Below are 17,611 nucleotides of genomic sequence, written 5' to 3' on the forward strand. Positions count from 1 at the left end.
TGATCCACCATGCCCTGTGTTTATTCTGCCAAACTCTCCACCCAGGGCTTTCTGCTGAAATAAGCATTGTACCTGCTTCTTGGGGTGGGAGCACCTTCGCTGCATCGCACCCGGATCATCCATAATGGTGTGTGTGTATGAGTCATGTAGGAATGCATGCAGTACTGATAAACAACAGCAACACTTCCCCAGATGCTGGGGGAAAAGAAGAGGTCCCACTTTGGGCAAACAGTGTATGTTTCTTTCATCAACCAGTAACAGCTTAATTCAATCACTGTCTTCTCTAAAGCAGCAATAATTCACAAACATGGCATTTGTTTGGTTTGATTTTCCAAACTGGCCTTTGATTTGATTGCAGAAGGGAATGGCGCCTGAGTTGTGACCAAGGGAGCTAAAAAACCCTTCACAATTTCTTTACTATCCTTTTCCAATTTCCACAATTAATCCATTTTGATTCACTGGGTATTTCCAGAGCCTCCTACCTCGTTAGTAGTGATTAATTAGGGGAGTCTTTGTGTCTTGGGGGTTCAGCTTCATTTTGGAATTAGTCTGACCATATTCACGCACACACACACACACACACACACACACACACACACACACACACACACACACACACACACACACACACACACACACACACACACACACACACACACAGATTCTGCAGAGTATGGGACTTCATGTCATCATATTTTTTATTGAAATGAATGTGTTGTCTGTTGTATTGGGAGGTTGGGAGGAGTGACATTTGTAAATTGACCTGTGGCTCATAAGTCAAGGCAACCGTTAGTAATCAGACTTTTTCTCAATTTGAAGTTCACTCATTTACAGTGCCTTCGGAAAGTATTCAGACCACTTGACTTTTTACACATTTTGTTACGTTACAGCCTTATTCTAAAATGTATGATTTTTTTCCCCCTCATCAATCTACACACAATACACCGTAATGACAGGTTTTTAGAAATGTTTGCTAATTTATTAAAAATAAAAAACAGAAATATTGCATTTACATATGTAATCAGACCCTTTACTCCGTACTTTGTTAAAGCACCTTTGGCAGCGATTACAGCCTCAAGTATTCTTCGGTATGACGCTACAAGCTTGGCACACCTGTATTCGGGGAGTTTCTCTCATTCTTCTCTGCAGATGCTCTCATGCTTTGTCAGGTTGGATGGGGAGCGTCGCTGCACAGCTATTTTCAGGTCTCTCCAGAGATGTTCGTTCGTGTTCAAGTCCGGGCTCTGGCTGGGTCACTCATGGTCATTCAGAGACTTGTTCCGAAGCCACTCCTGTGTTGTCTTGGCTGTGTGCTTAGGGTCGTTGTCCTGCTGGAGGTGAACCTTTGCCTCAGTCTGAGGTCTTGAGCACTCTGAAGCAGGTTTTCATCAAGGATCTCTCTGTACTTTGCTCCGTTCATCTTTGCCTTGATCCTGACTAGCCTCCCAGTCCCTGCTGCTGAAAGACATCCCCAAAGCATGATGCTGCCACCACCATTCTTCCCCGTAGGGATGGTGCAAGGTTTCCTCCTGACGTGACGCTTGGCATTCAGGCCAAAGAGTTCAATCTTGGTTTCATCAGAACAGAGAATCTTATTTCTCATGATCTGAGAGTCTTTAGGTGCTTTTTGGCAAACTCCAAGTGTGCTGTCATGTGCCTTTTACTGATGAGTGGCTTCCGTCTGGCCACTCTACCATAAAGGCCTGATTGGTGGAGTGCTGCAAAGATGGTTGTCCTTCTGGAAGGTTTTTCCATCTCCTCAGAGGAACTCAAGAGCTCTGTCAGAGTGACCATCGGGTTCTTAGTCACCTCCCTGACCAAAGCCCTTCTCACCCGATTGCTCAGTTTGGCCGGGTTCCAAACTTCTTGGTGGTTCCAAACTTCTTCCATTTTAGAATGATGGAGACCACTGTGTTCTTGGGGACCTTCAATGCTGCAGACATTTTTTGGTACCCTTCCCCAGATCTGTGCCTCAACACAATCCCGTCTCTGAATACTTATGTAAATTAAGTACTTCTGTTTCTAGATTTAGTAAATTAGCAACATTTTCTAAAAACCTGTTTTCACTTTGTCATAACGGGTTATTGCGTGTAGATTGCTGAGGAATATTTTTTATGTAATCCATTTTAGAATAAGGCTGTAACGTAACAAAATGTGGAGAAAGTCAAGGGGTCTGAACACTTTCCGAAGGCATGGTTAGGACATCAATAAGCCTGATTTAATTCAAAGTATTGACAAATTGGTCAGGTGTGAAAACGGACGTAGTCAATTCTGGTTTCAGCTTCTGTAATGGTAAAATGGTATTGGTATATTTTGTTTAGAATCAGAATACATGTAGAGTTATAAGGTAAGGCCATTTTTATTTTGGGAGGGAGGATTAAGGCCAAGAAATTAGAGAACATTTAAACACTTGCTCAGTGTTATTGTTGATTAAAATTGACATAGTTCCGGCATGCTTCACGGTTGTCACTAGTTAACCCCCTAGAGTCGATTGATGCACCGGTGCAGCAATGTAAGTTACATAACAGTAAAATCCCAGTGAAAATCCCCTACATCCGCCAGTGTTACACTTCTGCACATGTGGTGAAAAGTGGCAGAGCTAGAGCGATGTTTGTTAGACCATGAGACGTCACTTAAATATTTGTTGCGTCCGAACACTTTAATTTTTAAATAATGTTTAAATAATTAAAACACTCTATGGAAAGGGGAGACTCTCACGAACGTGATGGTGTTCTCTGTTTTGCTCAGAATGGAATGAAAGTGTGAAGGTAGTTTTGTGCATACCTCAAAAAAGGCTTAAATATGTAAAAAATATATACAGTTGAAGTCGGAAGTTTACATACACCTTAGTCAAATACATTTAAACTCAGTTTTTCACAATTCCTGACATTTAATCCTAGTAAAAATGCCATGTCTTAGGTCAGTTAGCATCACCACTTTATTTTAAGAATGTGAAATGTCCGAAAAATAGTGGAGAGAATGATTTATTTCAGCTTTTATTTCTTTCATCACATTCAGTCAGAAGTTTACATACACTCAATTAGTATTTGGTAGCATTGCCTTTAAATTGTTTAACTTGGGTCAAGTGTTTCAGGTAGCCTTCCACTAGCTTCCCACAACAAGTTGGGTGAATTTTGGCCCATTCCTCCTGACACAGCTGGTGTAACTGAGTCAGGTTTGTAGGCCTCCTTGCTCGCACACGCTTTTTCAGTTCTGCCCACAAAGTTTCTATAGGATTGAGGTCAGGGCTTTGTGATGGACACTCCAATACCTTGACTTTGTTGTCCTTAAGCCATTTTGCCACAACTTTGGAAGTATGCTTGGGGTCATTGTCCATTTGGAAGATCCATTTGCGACCAAGCTTTAACTTCCTGACTGATGTCTTGAGATGTTGCTTCAATATATCCAAATAATTTTCCTCCTCATGATGCCATCTATTTTGTGAAGTGCACCAGTCCCTCCTGCAGCAAAGCACCACCACAACATGATGCTGCCACCCCCGTGCTTCCTAACCTGTATAAAAGACACCTGGGAGCCAGAAATCTTTCTGATTGCGAGGGGGTCAAATACTTATTTCCCTCATTAAAATGCAAATCAATTTCTAACATTTTTGACATGCGTTTTTCTGGATTTTTTTGTTGTTATTCTGTCTCTCACTGTTCAAATAAACCTACCATTAAAATTATAGACTGATAATTTCTTTGTCAGTGGGCAAACGTACAAAATCAGCAGGGGATCAAATACTTTTTTCCCTCACTGTATGCCTCAATACTGTATGACACAATCCTGTCTCAGAGCTCTACGGACAATTACTTTGACTTCATGGCTTGGTTTTTGCTCTGACATGCACTGTCAATTGTGGGACCTTATATAGACAGTTGTGTCCCTTTCCATATCATGTCCAATCAATTGAATTTACCACAGCTGGATTCCAATCAAGTTGTAGAAACATCTCAAGGATGATCAATGGAAACAGGATGTACCTGAGCTCAATTTCGAGTCTCATAGCAAAGTGTCTGAATGCTTATATAAATAAGGTATTTAAAAATATATATATATATATACACTGCTCAAAAAAATAAAGGGAACACTTAAACAACACAATGTAACTCCAAGTCATTCACACTTCTGTGAAATCATACTGTCCACTTAGGAAGCAACACTGATTGACAATACATTTCACATGCTGTTGTGCAAATGGAATAGACAACAGGTGGAAATTATAGGCAATTAGCAAGACACCCCCAATAAAGGAGTGGTTCTGCAGGTGGGGACCACAGACCACTTCTCAGTTCCTATGCTTCCTGGCTGATGTTTTGGTCACTTTTGAATGCTGGCGGTGCTTTCACTCTAGTGGTAGCATGAGACGGAGTCTACAACCCACACAAGTGGCTCAGGTAGTGCATCTCATCCAGGATGGCACATCAATGCGAGCTGTGGCAAGAAGGTTTACTGTGTCTGTCAGCGTAGTGTCCAGAGCATGGAGGCACTACCAGGAGACAGGCCAGTACATCAGGAGACGTGGAGGAGGCCGTAGAAGGGCAACAACCCAGCAGCAGGACCGCTACCTCCACCTTTGTGCAAGGAGGAGCAGGAGGAGCACTGCCAGAGCCATGCAAAATGACCTCCAGTAGGCCACAAATGTGCATGTGTCTGCTCAAACGGTCAGAAACAGACTCCATGAGTGTGGTATGAGGGCCCGACGTCCACAGGTGGGGGTTTGGCATTTGCCAGAGAACACCAAGATTGGCAAATTCGCCACTGGCGCCCTGTGCTCTTCACAGATGAAAGCAGGTTCACACTGAGCACATGTGACAGACGTGACAGAGTCTGGAGACGCCATGGAGAACGTTCTGCTGCCTGCAACATCCTCCAGCATGACCGGTTTGGCGGTGGGTCAGTCATGGTGTGGGGTGGCATTTCTTTGGGGGGCCGCACAGCCCTCCATGTGCTCGCCAGAGTTAGCCTGACTGTGATTAGGTACCGAGATGAGATCCTCAGACCCCTTGTGAGACCATATGCTGGTGCGGTTGGCCCTGGGTTCCTCCTAATGCAAGACAATGCTAGACCTCATGTGGCTGGAGTGTGTCAGCAGTTCCTGCAAGAGGAAGGCATTGATGCTATGGACTGGCCCGCCCGTTCCCCAGACCTGAATCCAATTGAGCACATCTGGGACATCATGTCTCGCTCCATCCACCAACGCCACGTTGCACCACAGACTGTCCAGGAGTTGGCGGATGCTTTAGTCCAGGTCTGGGAGGAGATCCCTCAGGAGACCATCCGCCACCTCATCAGGAGCATGCCCAGGCGTTGTAGGGAGGTCATACAGGCACGTGGAGGTCACACACACTACTGAACCTCATTTTGACTTGTTTTAAGGACATTACATCAAAGTTGGATCAGCCTGTAGTGTGGTTTTCCACTTTAATTTTGAGTGTGACTCCAAGTCCAGACCTCCATTGGTTGATAAATTGGATTTCCATTGATTATTTTTGTGTGATTCTGTTGTCAGCACATTCAACTATGTAAAGAAAAAAGTATTTAATAAGATTATTTCATTCATTCAGATCTAGGATGTGTTATTTTAGTGTTCCCTTTATTTTTTGGAGCAGTGTATTTGAATGTGCAAACATTCCTAATAATCTGTTTTCCCTTTGTCATTATGGGGTATAGTGTGTAGATTGCTGAGGATTTATTTGTATTCAATCCATTTTTGAATAAGTCTGTCATGTAACAAAATTTGGAAACAGTGAAGGTGTTTGAATACTTTCCAAATGCATTGTATACACCCATTTGCCTGGAAAAGTCCTGCCGATCTCTGTGAAGCACAGCTTCCCAGGTAACAGCACACCACGGCAAAGAGGAAGTAACGAGTAGGGATTCATAGGAAAAAGAGGGGTGGGGGATAGAGAGAGAGAGAGAGAGACAGGAAGAGAGAGAGAGAGGCAGAAGAGAGATACCATTTTATTTGTTCTTTGGAGCAAACATGCACACAGTGGCTTTATGAAGGGAGTTAAATCGTTGGAGGTTAATTGAAAAATGAGATAAACAAAGCTTGTGAACGATTGGCAGGCGAAGGCAGGACGAGATGGAGGGAGGAGGGAGGTAGAGATTTGCCTGGCAGTGCAGGTGTCGATCCCAGCTCCCGTTGGTTCAGTACTGAGCCTCCTTACCTCTGCACCAGGACTGATAAAGCACACCAGTTAATTGTCTTGCAGTTCCCTTCCACCTCATTTCAGTCCAATTAGAAAAAAATAGCAAGGAACTGTCATCTACCTTCCTGTCTTGCTGTCATGTTGTTAGTATGCGCGCACCTCTATAATAGAAGATAGAAAAAATATAAGAGTGATCTTTTGAGGAGTTAGCGTTCTTGTGTCACAAGACAATTTTTCATAATGGCTGAGACAGAAGTAATTATTTGACATTTTTCTTTTGTCATGTTATCTGCATTTACATTATATAGCTAAATGTAATTGAATATTGCTGTATAGTATATTTTCTTGTCAGAAACATCACATACACAAACTACTGCTAATTGCTACAGTGCCTTGCAAAAGCATTCATCCCCCTTGGAGTTTAGATTTTTATTTGGATTTCATGTAATGGACATACACAAAATAGTCCAAATTGGTGAAGTGAAAAAAATAACTTGCTTAAATTTTTTTTTTAAAATACCTTCAGAAGTCACACAATTTGTTAAATAAAGTCCACCTGTGTGCAACCTAAGGGTCACATGATCTGTCACATGATCTCAGTATATATACACCTGTTCTGAAAAGCCCCAGAGTCTGCAACACCACTAAGGAAGGGGCACCACCAAGCAAGTGGCACCATGAAGGCCAAGGAGCTGTTAAAAAATGGAAAGAATATGGCACCACAACAAACCTGCCAAGAGAGGGCCACCCACCAAAACTCACGGACCAGTCGAGGGCATTAATCAGAGAGGAAAAAAAGAGACCAAAGATATCTGTCCATAGGACCACTTTAAGCTGTACACTCCACAGAGCTGGGCTTTACGGAAGAGTGGCAACAAAAAATCCATTGCTTAAAGAAAAAAATAAGCAAACACATTTGGTGTTCTCCAAAAGGCATGTGGGAGACTCCCCAAACATATGGAAGAAGGTCCTCTGGTCAGATGAGACTAAAACTGAGCTTTTTGGCCATCAAGGAAAACGCAATGTCTGGCACAAACCCAACACCTCTCATCACTCCGAGAGCACCATCCCCACAGTGAAGCATGGTGGTGGCAGCATCGTGCTGTGGGGATGTTTTTCATCGGCAGGGACTGGGAAACGGGTCAGAATTGAAGGAATGATGGATGGCGCTAAATACAGGGAAATTCTTGAGGGAAACCTATTTAAGTCTTCCAGAGAGACTGGGACGGAGGTTCAACTTCCAGCAGGACAATGACCCTAAGCATACTGCTATAGCAACACTTGAGTGGTTTAAAAGGAAACATTTAAATATCTTGGAATGGCCTAGTCAAAGCCCAGACCTCAATCCAATTGAGAATCTGTGGTATGACTTAAAGATTGCTGTCCACCAGCGGAACCCATCCAACTTGAAGGAGCTGGAACAGTTTTGCCTTGAAGAATGGGCAAAAATCCCAGTGGCTAGATGTGCCAAGCTTATAGAGACATACCCCAAGAGTCTTGCAGCTGTAATTGCTGCAAAAGGTGGCTCTACAATGTATAGACTTGGGGGGGTGAATTTTTTTAATGCATTTTACTAGGCAAGTCAGTTCTTACTTTCAATGACAGCCTAGGAACAGTGGGTTAACTGCCTTGTTCAGAGGAAGAACAACAGATTTTTACCTTGTCAGCTCAGGCATTTGATCTTGCTAGTCTACCTGCACACTCCAGATTTCATTTTTTTGTCTTATTTCTTGTTTGTTTCACCCCCCCAAAAATGTTTTGCATCTTCAAAGTGGTAGGCATGTTGTGTAAATCAAATGATACAACCCCCCCAAAAATCTATTATAATTCCAGGTTGTAAGGAAACAAAATAGGAGAAATGCCGAGGGGGGTGAATACTTTCGCAAGCCACTGTAAGTCCATTGCACTTTTAGGCATGAGATTCAGCAGCTTCATACTGTTCATATGAACTGCAGGTCATTGGGTGTCTAATAACATAATGCTTGAAGATAATGACGTGCCCTCCTTTTACCTCCATTGCTTTTACTACAGGAACCACTCAGTGGTGTCAGCTCCAGTGTTGGGGTGGTTGGGTGGTATTTCTGTGTAATAGTGTTGGGGTGGTTGGGTGGTATTTCTGTGTAATAGTGTTGGGGTGGTTGGGTGGTATTTCTGTGTAATAGTGTTGGGGTGGTTGGGTGGTATTTCTGTGTAATAGTGTTGGGGTGGTTGGGTGGTATTTCTGTGTAATAGTGTTGGGGTGGTTGGGTGGTATTTCTGTGTAATAGTGTTGGGGTGGGTGGGTGGTATTTCTGTGTAATAGTGTTGGGGGGTTGGGTAGTATTTCTGTGTAATAGTGTTGGGGTGGTTGGGTGGTATTTCTGTGTAATAGTGTTGGGGTGGTTGGGTGGTATTTCTGTGTAATAGTGTTGGGATGGTTGGGTGGTATTTCTGTGTAATAGTGTTGGGGTGGTTGGGTGGTATTTCTGTGTAATAGTGTTGGGGTGGTTGGGTGGTATTTCTGTGTAATAATGTTGGGGTGGTTGGGTGGTATTTCTGTGTAATAGTGTTGGGGTGGTTGGGTGGTATTTATGTGTAATAGTGTTGGGGTGGTTGGGTGGTATTTCTGTGAGCAGTTTAAACTAATTAACTTCAATCCATCAAGCAGACCGTTTGGATGACTGCAACACATAGACAAGGGAGGAGGGAACTTTAAATGTCATCACTACTCTTACAGCCACAAAATATTCTTCTGACTACAGAACTCATGAAATCCAAGCTGGAGTTGTGGGTATCAGATATGTATTCTCAAGGTACTGGACAACATCACAACAAGAGAACCACTAGCCTCAGCAGAGATTCAGCCACAGATCCAACCCCAGACATCTGTTCTGAACTGGTAGAGGTGGGATGTGAGCATGGACTTATCAGTGGCATGTATTCATGGATGCCAAGGAAATCCAGGCATCCCCAAATATTTTACAAATGAAAACATTTAAATTATAAAATTATTTATCTTTCGTCTCTCTGTATTTTCATAATTCTTCTTCAATTCTCAAGTGGCTGAATCTCACTGGAGAAATGATCAGAGCGAGGGAAACAGCGACCCTCTGTGTCAGTATGTGTAGCCCATGTATCTGATGCTGTCTGGACCAAAAGAGTATGACATGTTGCCACCATAGCTGTTGATTGATTGATGCCAGTGAGAGTTAGACCTCCCTTGATAAAAAAAGTATAAAATAATTTGCCAATCAGCATTGGGCTGAGCTAACTTAGCTGGTTCATTGTTACCCATGTGAGGAAGCATTTTAGCTAGGTAGCCAATGGCAACAAAAACTAAAAGCGTACTCTATGACAGAGCCGTAGACCAGTTGGCCAACATGAAAGAAAGGAGGACAACATTGGGGTTCAACTAGTCTACAACTAGGGTGAGTCAACTTTTTGTATTTTACTTACGTGCTCACACACACACACACACACACACACACACACACACAGGCATACACGCAAACACACACACGCACGCACGCACGCACGCACGCACGCACGCACGCACGCACGCACGCACACACACACACACACACACACACACACACACGACTAAGAATACTTAAGAGGAAAGTTTAGTTTTTAGAACTTGAGCCGCTTTAGCAGCTCCAAAGCCTCAATCCCTTCTCTTAAAATCAAATAAAAAAAGAAGAAGAAAAATAACATGTTAGTTTAAGATTTAGGGGGACTAGCGAGTAGCGACTTTGAAGACTCATGCCTCACGGACAGGGAAATGATTAGCATATGTTTCCGGACGTCCTGAATTCATTGGAGAGGGATATACATACATTATAAACATACATTATGGGATGGGTCCCATTAGTGGCCTGGCAGAAGGTTCTGATTAATGGCCTCCATTCCGTCACCTGACAGGAACATTAGAGTTACAGATGAGGACAGGAGAGGTTGTCACGGCGATCAGTCTCGAGGTGACGACAGCGATGCAGAGTTGCTGAGTGATATCAGAGGAGGGTGTGTGTGTGTGTGTGATGATGGAACTGGGCGTCGGGGTTAGAAATGAGCTTCTACTGCTCGTTGACTTGTGACTTGCTCCCAGATCATTTGGAGTAGTATTCTCTTGTTGAGTGTCAGAGGGGACACCCACGTACAGTGACAAAAATGAATCTTGACAGTTAATAAAGAGCTAGCAGTATGTTTCCACTGGCACACCACATCATTTCAATGTGGAAATGTGGGACATTTTTTGTTGAGATGTTGATCAATGAGATGAGATTTCAACCTTTATTCACCAACTCAAAAAGACAGCCAGAAGTTTGCTGAATTCCCAATGTATTATCATTGTGCTTTTAACCATATAAAAGCAAAACCGAATTCCAACAGATTTTCTTTCTTCTGATTGTTGGTTAAGTTGTCATCTAAATATGTTATAACTGCACATTGAAACATTTAAAAACACAGCAAAGTTCAAATGGAAATACAATGTCTAATATTTTGTTTATTTATACAACAGATGAATGTGTTTTCACTGTGCTTTATCTAATAGCAGAACCAAATGATCTGGATTGCAGTTGAGATTACACTAAAAGTACATGGTGCAAGTGATCAATGCTGTTAGAGATTCTACACAGATATTTATATTGTGAAGGTCTCCACAGACCTGCGGCCTTTGTATGCTATCTTGAACATGCACGCTTTCTATGAATACATAATAAGACTTTTATAGTTACAGTAGCCTCAAAATATGGCCATGGATGAGTTACTCATTCTAAGGTTCAATAAAACTGTTACATTTGTATTTGTATTTATTATGGATCCCCATTAGCTGCTGCCAAAGCAACAACTACTCTTCCTGGGGTCCAGCAAAATCAAGGCAGTTTATACAATTTTATTAAAACATTACAATACATTCACAGATTCCACAACACATTGTGTGCCCTCAGGCCCCTACTCCACCACTACCACATATCTACAGTACTAAATCCATGTGTATGTATAGTGCGTATGTTGTCGTGTTTGTATGCATGTGTCTGTGCCAATGTTTGTGTTGCTTCACAGTCCCCGCTGTTCCATAAGGTGTTTTTTTAATCTGTTTTTTAAATGTAATTTTACTGCTTGTGTCAGTAACTTAATGTGGAATAGAGTTCCATGTAGTCATGGCTCTATGTAGTACTGTGTGCCTCCCATAGTGTGTTCTGGACTTGGGACTGTGAAGAGACCTCTTGTGGCATGTCTTGTGGGGTAAGATAGCCTTAACTTTTGGCTATTGACAGTATTACAGTGTGTGCAAATGTGGAAGAGTAGGGAGGTAGGCAATAAATAGGCCATAGAGGCGAAATAATTACAATTTAGCATTAATACTGGAGTGATAGATGTGCAGATGATGATGTGCAAGTAGAGATACTGGGGTGCAAAAGAGCAAGAAGGTAAGTAATAATATGGGGACGAAGTAGTTGGGTGTGCTATTTACAGATTGGCTGTGTACAGGTACAGTGATCGGTAAGCTGCTCTGACAGCTGATGCTTAAAGTTAGAGAGGGAGATATAAGACTCCAGCTTCAGTGATTTTTGCAATTCGTTTCAGTCATTGGCAGCAGAGAACTGCAAGGAAAGGCGGCCAAAGGAAGTGTTGGCTTTGGGGATGACCAGTGCAATATACAGTTGAAGTCAGAAGTTTACATACACTTAGGTTGGAGTCATTAAAACTCGTTCTTCAATCACTCCACAAATTTCTTGTTAAAAACTATAGTTTTGGCAAGTCGGTTAGGACACAAGTAATTTTCCCAACAATTGTTTACAGACAGATTATTTCACTTATAATTCACTGTATCACAATTCCAGTGGATCAGAAGTTTACATACACTAAGTTGACTGTGCCTTTAAACAGCTTGGAAAATTCCAGAAAATGATGTCATGGCTTAAGAAGCTTCTGATAAGATAAATTACATTATTTGAGTCAATTGGAGGTGTACCCGTGGATGTATTTCAAGGCCTACCTTCAAACTCAGTGCCTCTTTGAATGACATCATGGAAAAATCAAAAGAAATCAGCCAAGACCTCAGAAAAAAGAATTGTACACCTCCACAAGTCTGGTGCATCCTTGGGAGCAATTTCCAAAAACATGAAGGTGCCACGTTTATCTGTACAAACAATAGTACGCAAGTATAAGCACCATGGGACCATGCAGCCGTCACACTGCTCAGGAAGGAGACGCGTTCTGTCTCTAGGAGATGAACGTACTTTGGTGCAAATCAATCCCAGAACAGCAAAAGACCTTGTGAAGATGCTGGAGGAAACAGGTACAAAAGTATCTATATCCACAGTATAACGAGTCCTATATCGACATAACCTGACAGGCTGCTCAGCAAGGAAGAAGCCACTGCTCCGAAACCGCCATAAAAAAGCCAGACTACGGTTTGCAACTGCACATGGGGACAAAGATCGCATTTTTTGGAGAAATGTCCTCTGGACTGATGAAACAAAAATAGAACTGTTTGGCCATAATGACCATCGTTATATTTGGAGGAAAAAGGGGGAGGCTTGGAAGCCGAAGAACACCATCCCAACCGTGAAGGACGGGGGTGGCAGCATCATGTTGTGGGGGTGCTTTGCTGCAGAAGGGACTTGTGCACGTCACAAAATAGATGGCATCATGAGGAGGAAATTTCTTTGGATATACTGAAGCAACATCTCAAAACATCAGTCAGGAAGTTGAAGCTTGGTCGCAAATGGGTCTTCCAAATGGACAATGACCCTAAGCATACTTCCAAAGAGGTGGCAAAATGGCTTAAGGACAACAAAGTCAAGGTATTGGAGTGGCCATCACAAAGCCCTGACCTCAACCCTATAGAAAATTTGTAGGCAGAACTGAAAAAGCATGTGCGAGCAAGGAGGCCTACAAACCTGACTCAGTTACACCAGCTGTGTCAGGAGGAATGGGCCAAAATTCATCCAACTTATTGTGGGAAGCCAGTGGAAGGCTACCCGAAATGTTTGACCCAAGTTAAACAATTTAAAGGCAATGCTACCAAATACTAATTGAGTGTATGTAAACTTCTGACCCACTGGGAATGTGATGAAAGAAAAAAATCATCCTCTCTACGATTATTCTGGCATTTCAAATTCTTAAAATAAAGTGGTCATCCTAACTGACCTAAGACAGCGAATTTTTACTAGGATTAAATGTCAGGAATTGTGAAAAACTGAGTTTAAATGTATTTGGCTGAGGTGTGTGCAATCTTCCGATTTCAGCTGTACCTGCTGGAGTGCGTGCTATGGATGGGTGTTGCTATGGTGACCAGTGAGGCAGGGCTTTACCTCGCAAAGACTTATAGAGGACCTGGAGCTAGGGGGGTTGGCGACGGATATGTAGTGAGGGTCAGCCAACGTGAGCATACAGGTCGCAAATTGTGCAAATTGCTGCAGGGGGTGCTGAGATGTTGGCCGGGGTAGGGGTAACCCGGTGGAAAGCATGGTCAGACGTAGAAAAATGCTTATTGAAATGATCGATTATCGTAGATTTATTGGTGGTGACACTGTTTCCTATCCTCAGTGCAGTGGGCAGCTGGGAGGAGGTGCTCTTATTCTCTGTTGACTTTACAGTGCCCCAAAACTTTTTGGAATTAGTGCTACAGGAAGCAAATTTCTGTTTGAAAAAGCTAGCCTTAGCTTTCTTAACTGACTGAGTATGTTGGTTCCTGACTTCCCTGAAAAGTTGCATATCACGGGGGCTAATCGATGCTAATGCAGAATGCCACAGGATGTTTTTGTGATGGTCAAGGGCAGTCAAGTCTGGGGTGAAGCAATGGCTATATCTGTTCTTAGTTCTACCTTTTTTGAATGGGGCATGCTTATTTAAGATGGTGAGGAAAGCACTTTTGAAGAGCAACTCAACTGACGGGATGAGGTCAATATCCTTCCAGGATACCTGGGCCAGGTCAATTTGACAGTGATGAGATGTGGTCGATTGACCGCAGACACATTTCGCACGCAGGCAATGAGGCAGTGATCGCTGACATCCTGGTTCAAGACAGCCGAGGTGTATTTTGAGAGCAAGGTATTCAGGATGATATTTAAGAGGGTGCCCATGGTTACGGATTTAGGGTTGTACCTGGTTGGTTCCTTGATAATTTCTGTGAGATTGAGGGCATCTAGCTTAGATTGTGAATACATTGAATACATTGTAGAATAATATTGAAGACAACAAAGCTATGACATAACACATCTGGAATCTTGTAGTAACCAAAAAAGTGTTAAACAAATCCAAATATATGTTATATTTAAGATTCTTCACCCTTTGCCTTGATGACAGCTTTGCACACTCTTGGCATTCTCTCAACCAGCTTCATGAGGTAGTCACCTGGAATGCATTTCAATTAACAGGTGTGCCTTCTTAAAAGTTAACTTGTGGAATTTGTTTCCGTCTTAATGCGTTTGAGCCAATCAGTTGTGTTGTTACAAGGTAGAGGGGGGTATACAGAAGATAGCCCTATTTGGTAAAAGACCAAGTCAATATTATGGCAAGTGCAGCTCAAATAAGCAAAGACAAATGACAGTCCATCATTACTTTAAGACATTAAGGCCAGTCAATACGGAACATTTTAAAAACTTTTAAAGTTTCTTCAAGTGCAGTCAAAAAAAACATCAAGCACTATGATGAAACTGTCTCTCATGAGGACCACCACAGGAATGGAAGACGCAGAGTTACCTCTGCTGCAGAGGATAAGTTCATTAGAGTTACCAGCCTCAGAAATTGGAAACCAAATAAATGCTTCACAGAGTTCAAGTAACAGACACATCTCAACATCAACTGTTCAGAGGAGACTGTGTGAATCTTGACACCAATAATAAGAAGAGACTTGCTTGGTCCAAGAACCACAAGCAATGGACATTAGACTGGTGGAAATGTGTCCTTTGGTCTGGAGTACAAATTGGAGATTTTTGGTTCCACCCGCAGTGTCTTTGTGAGATGTGGTGTGGGTGAACGGATGATCTCCACATGTGTTTTTAACACCATAAAGCATGGAGGAGGAGGTGTTATGGTGTGGTGGTGCTTTGCTGGTGACACTGTCTGTGATTTATTTAGAATTCAAGGCACACTTAACCAGCATGGCTACCACATCATTCTGCAATGATACGCTATCCCATCTGGTTTGGGTTTAGTGGGATTATAATTTGTTTTTCAACAGGACAATGACCCAACACACCTCCAGGCTGTGTAAGGGCTATTTTACCAAGAAGGAAAGTGATGGAGTGCTGCATCAAATCACCTGGCCACAATCCCCCAACCTCAGCCAAATTGAGATGATTTGGGATGAGTCGGACCGCAGAGTGAAGGAAAAGCAGCCAACAAGTGCTCAGCATATGTGGGAACTCCTTCAAGACTGTTGGAAAAGCATTCCAAGTTAAGCTGGTTGAGTGAATGCCAAGAATGTGCAAAGCTGTCATCAAGGCAAAGGGTGGCTATTTGAAGAATCTCAAATATTGTCACGAATCCCACCGAAGGTGGCTCCCCTGCCTGTTCGGGTGGCGCTCGGCGGTCGTCGTCGCCGGTCTACTAGCCGCCGCTGATCCCTTTTTCCTTTTCTGTTTGTTCGGTCTTATTGGTTGCACCTGTTCCCTGTTTTGTTTCTTGATTCGGGTTTATTTAAGCCTGTTAGGCCCGCCCAGGTTTGTGTGGGATTATTTCACTGTTTGTTGTTGGATGTGCTGGCTGGTGCCTTATTTCTCTCCGGACTGTTTTGCCCTGTGTTTTAGGGCTGGTCTACCTTGTTACGCGCCCTCTGTTTTTGGCGTGACCGTTTTGTGCCGGAGAAATAAAGACGTTATACTTACCCTCTGCTCTCTGCGCCTGACTCCAACCACCACTCCTAGGAATCCCTGACAAATATGAAATATATTTTGATTTGTTTAACACTTTTTTGTCATTACATGATTTCATATGTGTTATTTCATAGTTTTGATGTCTTTACTATTATTCCACAATGTAGAAAATAGTAAAAATAAAGAAAAACCCTTGAATGAGTAGGTGTTCTAAAACTTTTGACCAGTATATATTTTGTGTCAATTTCTTAGTCTGACTTTCATTCCAGTTTGTCTACAAATTAATAAATGATATGTAGGATTCATGTCTCCATCTCAGCCAACAATCTAACTTAAAGAATAGGAATACAATCAAATCAAAATTTAAGTCCACTTTAAATAAAGTTTGATTTGATTTAGTCCTATTCTTTAACTTAAATCTTTGGTTGAAATGGAGTGGTGGATCCAACACATTCATTATTAACTTGAAGATTATATTTGACATCAACCAAAGCTTCAAACTCTAGTCCTATACAGTATGTATTTTCTATTTTTAGTTGAACCCAGGGTTGAATTGAAACAATAGTTGTTGATAACTTCACAAATGCTATATAGGCCTAAATAGTTTCATTGATGATATAGGACTTATAGAGTATGGCTACATTTCATTTGCTCTGTTAAAACTACCCTTTGGAATGAATTTGATAGCAACAGTGAATTTACAGTGAATTCAGAAAGTATTCAGACCCCTTCACTTTTTCCACATTTTGTTACATTACAGCCTTATTCTAAAATGTATATAAATAGAAAAACCCTAATCAATCTACACACAATGCCCAATAATGAAAAAGCAAAAACAGTTTTTTTGGTTGCAAATATATTAAAAATAAAAAACTGAAATATCTTATTTACATAAATATTCAGACCCTTTGCTATGGGAATCAAATTTGAGCTCAGGTGCATCCTGTTTCTATTGATAATCTTGTCCATATAAGTTCCCACAGTTGATAATGCATGTCAGATTAAAAACCAAGCCTTGAGGTCAAAGGAATTGTCTGTAGAATTCCGAGACAGGATTGTATCGAGGCACAGATCTAGGGAAGGGTATCAAGGTCTGCAGCATGGAAGGTCCCCAAGAACCCAGTGACCTCCATCATTCTTAAATAGAAGAAATTTGAAACCACCAAGACTCTTCTGCATGGTCAAATTGAGCAATCAGGAGAGAAGACCCTTGGTCAGGGAGGTGACCAAGAACCCTATGGTCACTCTGACAGAGCTCCAGAGTTACTCTGTGGAGATGGGAGAACCTTCCAGAAGGATAACCATCTCTGCAGCACTCCACCAATCAGGCCTTTATGGTAGAGTGGCCAGACGGAAGCTACTCATCAGGAAAAGGCACATGACAGCCCGCTTGAAGTTTGCCAAAAGGCACCTAAAAAGGCTCGTCTGGAGGAACGTCTGGAGGAAACCTGGCACCATCCCTACGGTGAAGCATGGTGGTGGCAGCATCATGCTGTGGGGATGTTTTTCAGCGGCAGGGACTGGGAGACTAGTCAGGATTGAGGGAAAGATGAATGGAGCAAAGTACAGAGATCCTTGATGAAATTCTGCTCCAGAGCTCTCAGGACCTCAGACCTGGGCGAAGGTTCACCTTCAAACAGGACAACGACC

This window comes from Salmo salar, chromosome ssa14, assembly GCF_905237065.1.
Source record: "Salmo salar chromosome ssa14, Ssal_v3.1, whole genome shotgun sequence".
Lineage (NCBI taxonomy): Eukaryota > Metazoa > Chordata > Actinopteri > Salmoniformes > Salmonidae > Salmo > Salmo salar.